The sequence below is a fragment of the Octopus bimaculoides genome, chromosome 4 (assembly GCF_001194135.2).
Source record: "Octopus bimaculoides isolate UCB-OBI-ISO-001 chromosome 4, ASM119413v2, whole genome shotgun sequence".
Classification (NCBI taxonomy): domain Eukaryota; kingdom Metazoa; phylum Mollusca; class Cephalopoda; order Octopoda; family Octopodidae; genus Octopus; species Octopus bimaculoides.
The window spans coordinates 93,809,262-93,816,370 of NC_068984.1; the positions used below are offsets into that span (position 1 = coordinate 93,809,262).

A 7,109-nucleotide genomic window follows, 5' to 3' on the forward strand; every position below is an offset into this window, starting at 1 on the left:
GAGGGAGAGAAAACAGATTAGTTTATCATCCTCCTAGCCCAGCCAATATGTATTCAAATTGGGAATACAATCAATCAAATACATAATATATTTTTATCATACAATCCCAAGGTTAGGCGATCACGATATGTATACAGAAAATTTACATCAGAGAAATAAGCTAAATTAAAATCACAAGCAGGGGAGATGTTTAAAAGATTTACAATAGTCTTTGAATGAAGTAAAATTAAATAGAGTAAGGTGATTTAAAACTGTTCTCAAATGAAATAAAAATAAAGCAGTTCATGAATGAAATAAAAATATAATGAAGTGAGATTGTTTCAGGGAATACGCAAAGCAAAAACTTTTCTTTCTAATTTGGTGGTCACATTTCCTTCATCAGAGATAGAATTTTTAAAGTTTAGGTTTTTTTTAAGTTCAAGATTCCCTACAGGTTAAAAATTCCTCCAGTTATTCTTTAAATTAATTGAGAATAATTTTCCTTCAACACATATGTACCACTCTATCTTTAACAAATCGAGTCTGAAATTTTCTCACTCCACAGCATCAAACCTCTGATTGATTATTGCCATAAATAATATGCTTAAAATACAAAATTTGACAAATACTAATAGTAACAAAGGAAATAATAATAACGAAATGGGTGGTTTTGCAAAAAAAGTTGTGATTGTCCATCCCAAAATAATTGTCCATTAGATGGTCAGTGTCTACTCAACAATGTAGCATATAAATGTGAAATGAATACTTTAAATGAAGTTAAAAAAAGTATACATTGGAAGCACTACAAATTTCAAGATTAGATATAGGGCACATATGAATTCTTTTGTTAACAAGAATACGAAAAATTCAACTGCTTTGGCCATATATATAAATAAATTAAAAGATAGTAATAGATTATACTCCCTAAAATGGTCTAACATGGGGGAGTATACTCCATATAACACCCATACAAAAACCTGTAGTCTTTGTTTGAAAGAAGCCATAAATATATTAAGAACAGATAAAAAAACTATTGCTGAATAAGATATCCAAGGTTTTCATCTCATGTAGGCACAAGTTGCTATCAACTTACCACTTTTTTAGAAAATAAAAAAATTGGAAGAAAAAAGTGTTTTTAAATAAAATGTTTTTAAAATGCTGAGTTCCCTGATACAGATCTCCGCTCATCCTTATTCAGACATATAATTTAGTATAGATATAAATATAATCTTGTATTTCTAGTAATCATGCGACATGAAAATTTATTTTATACACACTGGACCACTTGGAATTTTCATTCTTAATTTTTCCTTTATACTCATTCACAACTCTTCTGGCTTTTCTATATTTATTACCAAGATCACACAGCTGTTGTGGGAAAAACTCTTTTAAGAAATCTTAAACTTTAAAAAAACCTAAACTTTAAAAATTCTATCTCTGATGAAGGAAATGTGGCTACCAAAGTAGAAAGAAAAAGTTTTTGCTTTGTGTATTCCCTGAAATGATCTCACTTCATTATATTTTTATTTCATTCATGAACTGCTTTATTTTTATTTCATTTGAGAACAGTTTTAAATCACCTTACTCTATTTAATTTTACTTCATTCAAGGACTATTGAAATCTTTTAATCTCTCCTGCTCATGATTTTTCTCTCCCTTGTTGAACTTTGATATTTGCTCAATATATTGAGCCCTTCTGTGTTAGTTCATGGAAAGAGTCACACTCTTTTATTATTTAATATATCATTAGCTCAAATTGAGCACTACCTACAGAAATAACACATGGAGAAACAGATTCTTGGTTTATCCTTTAAAAACATCCCAATTCCTCCAAAACATGTATATATGGAAACATTATTGCAAAAGATTAATGACCTGATTAAAAGAAGGAGATGGAGAGCTTTTTATTTTGAATTGGGGAATAAGAAATGGATCAATAGCATGAAAACTACAATCTAGAATCATACAGGAACCCTCCGCACACCCTTGAACTACTGAAATTCAAAAAGGATTTAATATTTATGATGAAAAGGCTGAAATTCTCCAGAACAACCAATTCTTTGCAAAAAAAGACTACAGAAAATAATTTCTAATATAAAAAGCTCAGACAATCTTCATGTCTTATCTAATATAACTGGTAATCTGTTTTCTATTCTAGTTAATGTATATACTGATTTTATATGTAAAGAGTTGAATTCTAAGTATAAGATAGCACATGATAATGATTTGAACAAGATTAATAGAGAACATTATAGACTAATAACGGACTTAAATTTACTAGATAGGATCATGCCCTATTCCCCAAAGGTCCCCCATTTCACCTTTAAGGACCATAAGGCAAATTTTATTAGTAAACCCACGATACGTTTGATATGTCCGACTAAACTGGACTGTTGCAAAATTAGTAAATCAATCTTAGATAGGATCCTCCCTTATGTGAAACAAAATGTGGATTTGCTTCTATGGAACAGCACTGGTGATGTAATTACATGGTTTTCTTCAACTCAAAATAAGGAGAAAACTTATTTTATACGATTCGACATTGATAATTATTATCAGTCAGTATCTCTGAGTCTTTTAGATAAGGCATTGGCATTTGCAAATAGGTTTAAGAACAGTTCACCTTTGGAAAGAGAGATAATCCAAAATACCAGAAAAACATTAATTTCATATAATGAAAAATATTGGACCCGGATAATTTCGATGTTACGATGGGATCCTCTGATTCTGCCCAAATCACATATGTGTGTATATGTGTGTGTGTACGTGTACATATATATATGCATGTATCCTTTCCTTTTCTAGTTTCTGCCTAAGAGCTGCAATCATGCTGTGCACCACCTTTTGCTTTGCTATACTTTCACTAAACCTCTTCTGATATGTGGCATTTGGTAAATGAGAGAGTTTTGATGTTGCTGCCCACATCTGTGTCTTTTGCTGTGAGGTAGGTTCATTTGAAACTCTTGACAGGAGGGGATCCAGTTTTGTTTTTGAAGACACCTACATCCATCCTGTGGAGGTCTCCCAGGCTTTTTGGAAGGATATTGAAGAGTTGTGGGCACTTGAAACCAAAGCTGTTGCAGTACTTGGTCCTGTATCCTGATGGTAATGTTCGTATTTTTGGTACTATACAGTGGTGCCTTGTTCTGCTGTTTGTATAACTTTCAATGACCAAGTTCTAGGATTTTCCAGATGTATATCACTGCATATCTTACCCATCTTCATTATAGGGAGTAGAGTCTTAACTTTTTTAGTCTCTCCCTGTACCTGACATGTTGCATTGAGATGGTGTTCTTTGTGTAGCTTCATTGAATTACTCTGAGTCCCACTGTTAATTTTAGAGTGTATGGTGACCATTATTGGGAGCTGTAATCTAAATGGGTGAAGATGAATATCCTCATGATGACCATCATGGTTTCCTGTTCTCTCATCTTGAATGTTTTAAAAAGCCATCTAGCCAACCATCTGCATTTTATTGCCAACTTAGTAATATGCACCTGGAAAGATGCATCATTACTCATTTCAAAGTTCTGTACCCTCTGAGAGACTTATATCATCTGTATAGCTAGCAAGGGTGGCTATTTGAGCAGCTGAAGGCATGTCTGAGAGGACCACTATAAATAGCAGTGGCTTGAAATAGCCCCATTAGTCACTGCTATCTGACTTCTATCTTTTAGAAAATCATGTAGCCACTCTCCAAGTTTTCTGATTATGTAGCTTGTGACATATCACACTATGGTTGACATGGTTGACTTGCTAAGGATTTTGCAAAGTCAAGTTATGCTCTATCCACATTTGAATTGTTGAGCAGCTGCTTTTACACCCAGTTGTAGTGCTGCAAGAGCTGTGTTAGGCAACAGTCAGTAAGTCATTCTCTTCAAGGAATGCAATTAGTTTCCTTTGGAGTATTTATTCCATGACTTTGCTGATGTGTGAGGTCAGAGGGGTACACCTATAGTTTTTAGTATCTGCTCTACTTCTAGTGTGGTCCTACCCTTTAATACATGGAGGAATTTTCCTTTTTGGCATACTTTAAGAAGGGTTTAATTTTATATTTTTTACAACCCAGGCTTCTTTGTTTACTCTTTTTCTTTCATGGTAGCATTTCAGATGTTTCTCAATCTCCAGCAGTGTTGATTCCAGATGAGAATTTTCACTATCATTGAGTTCTCTGTTGAGACAGTTTGCAATCTTTGTACACCGTCTTGTAAGAACTTTTATCTCCCTGGGAATCTTCTTCGTGTGCAGTGGCCTTTCTCTCTGGGACAATCTCGTAGCATATGATTTGCGTTACAGACATGAATTCTTTGAATTTCATGTTGGTGTTAGGTATTGAGACCAGTCTTGTTTGATGATCTCCTTCTCAATGGATTTCCAATATGCTTTATGGAAGTTCAGCTTGGATAGATTTTGGGTGTTTCTCATAAACTGCATGTCTGTGGGTTCCTTCGATCCATACATGTTTACAAGGGGGAGACAAGCACCTCCACCCAGCTAAGCCTGCATCCAGAGATGTGCTTGTGAGTCTTTGCTCATCAGTCTGGAGTAGTATGACCTGCTAGTTGAAGATGCCTGTCAAGCTCTTGTAAACATATATTCTGATCTAAGACTAGCGTCGGTGTCACTTTCACATTATGGATGAGATCTATATTGTTTGTGAAGCAGTGATCAAGTACAATCGTACCTTGACTTATGAATTTAATTTGTTCCATGACAGAGCTCGTAACTCAAATTACTCGTATGTTAAATCAAATTTCCCCATTAAAATGAATTGAAATGCTATTAATCTGTTCTGGGTCCCCCAAAAAACACCACAATTTTTTTTGTTGCAATTTTTTTTTTTAAATAAGAAAAATGTAGTTGTATGCTGTCAACTTAATGCGACAGTCCCCTGAAGGGAATAATACTACTGTTGGTTAGACCTAGGAAGCTGCACCGCTTCCTGTCAGCCTTGACACATTTCCTGTGTCCTTATGTTTACAAGGGGGAGACAAGCACCACCACCCAGCTAAGCCTGCATCCAGAGACATGTTTGTGAGTCTTTGCTTGTCATCAGTCTGGAGTAGCATGACCTGCTAATCGAAGATGCCTGTCAAGCTCTTGTAAACATATAATAATTCTAGTGAAATACATTCACTGATTTCAAACATAAGGACACAGGAAATGTGTCAAGGCCAACAGGAAGCAGTGCAACTTCCTAGGTCTAACCAACAGTAGTATTATTCCCTTCAGGGGACTGTCACATTAAGTTAACAGCATACAACTACTTCATCGTATCACTACTGCATAAATCTCTCTGAGTGATTTAGAAATGTATTATTTCTAAATTTGAAATCAGTGAATGTATTTCACTAGAATTATTATATGTTTACAAGAGCTTGACAGGCATCTTCAACTAGCAGGTCATGCTACTTCTGTTTTGTTGCTACTTCCACATTTAGTGAGTTATTTCTGTCTATTATTATTGTTACTTTTATGTTGATAATTATTGATACTTGTTTTACGTTAATTTGCGCTCTGCGGGGCAAAAATTGTTTTTTCTGCTCTCTTTGTAAAGAAATTGCGAACTGTTTTTCTGTGTTCCGGTGAAAGGAAAATTTATTTTCTTATCAACAAAACTTTCAATATGGAGGATGAAATGGCGATGCGCCTAGATTTTTTATTGTGTAATGAGGACTTCCCAATTCTACAAGAAGAAAATGTACAAGTATTACAAGGTATACAAGGTAACCAACAAGTAACCCAGGAAATTAAAAAGGTGAACAGTTTTTCTGCCGCTGTTGGCAGACAATTTGAAGAGATTGAAGTATTACCTGAACAGTTGTTCAAATATAGAAATTTAATAAAGCAGACCGACAATGAAACAGAAACCATACAAGAGTTGGCGGTAAAAACTGTTATATATAAAGTATACAACCGCAAGGAGAAACGGATAATGATGATGAAGACAGATACAATTGAAAAGTGCCTTGCCCCTGTGTGGGAAAAAATCAAATATGTAGGAAGAAGGCCACAAAATGCTACAGTAGAGGCTCAATTTGAAAACGCCGAAGTAGCAAAGGAGATATCAATGCTAACTCTAAAGACGAACAGGATAATGTTATTACCCACGTACTTTGACCGGAGAATTACAATAGAGGATATTCCGGCCGAGTATGACGTGTATTGGATGGTAGCAGCACTAATATACGATGTGGAAGAACAAGTCAGATGCACTCAATTGGAAGGGGCAAACTCTAGAACTCTTAGTCTAAGCTTCCAATGAAATCCTAGAAACCAGACCAGACAGGATTTTCATAGGGGAGGGACTCAGTGCAAGAGTGTCGGTGGAGGGACGGAGGCCCAGATGTTTCAAATGTGGTGAAAAGGGCCACGTCTGCTCCGAATGCGAGAAAGTAAAAAAAACCGACACAAAAAAAAAAGTAGAAGTCCCTCCCCAAAAGGAGGAAAAAATACCAGACAAATCTCAACAGAAAAAAGATGACAACCAAGGAAAAAAGAAAATGCCGGAAAACACAATAGAAAAAGAAAAAAGCGAAGAAGAAATGGAGTTCCAAGTAGTATCAAATAAAAGGAAAAGACCCCTTAGCCCAGACTCCCCTCCCCCTTCAAGAAAAAAATACAAAACGCAAAACACAAAAAAAATACCCCCGCCACTCCCAAATTGAAACCCGCCCCTAAACCTCCACAAGAAAGAATTGTTTCGTACAATTCGAAAAATGAAGTGTTACACGGATTAATTACGAAAAAAAAACTATACGGTGTTGGGACCTATTGTAGGTAAACCGCCACACATATGGTTGGCAAGGATCAGTGTAGAACATTATGAACAGTTCAAACAATGATATACAGAAGATATCTATGACATGAGTGAGTTTATCGTAAAAGAAAAAATTGTACTAACACCAATGGCTACACCAGTCATAGACGATACAGGAGGAGGGGACGATGAAAGTCGTGAAGCCCCTCCTGCAAATTTAAAGGTAAATTAACTGCTTTTTATCATGGAAGTTAAGTTAGGGTGTATAAATGTACGTGGCCTGGGGTCAAAATGGAAGCAGACATGCCTCCTAGACGACCTCAGGTCGTGAAAGATAGATATATGCGTTGTGACTGAGTCCAAGCTGAAT

General features: G+C 35.5%; 1 protein-coding gene across 6 annotated transcripts in view; it reads left to right on the forward strand.

The window, feature by feature from the left end:
* Nucleotides 1-7,109, forward strand: part of LOC106881414 (membrane progestin receptor gamma) — a 99,435-nt gene that overhangs the window by 72,015 nt on the left and 20,311 nt on the right. The window contains exon 1 of one of the 6 annotated variants that reach the window (XM_014931795.2): nt 6,829-6,962. The exons of the other annotated variants lie outside the window; for them this stretch is intronic. The gene's annotated coding sequence lies outside the window, so the exon portion shown is untranslated. Of the gene's footprint in view, nt 1-6,828; nt 6,963-7,109 lie in introns of those variants that run through there. 6 annotated transcript variants of the gene reach the window in all.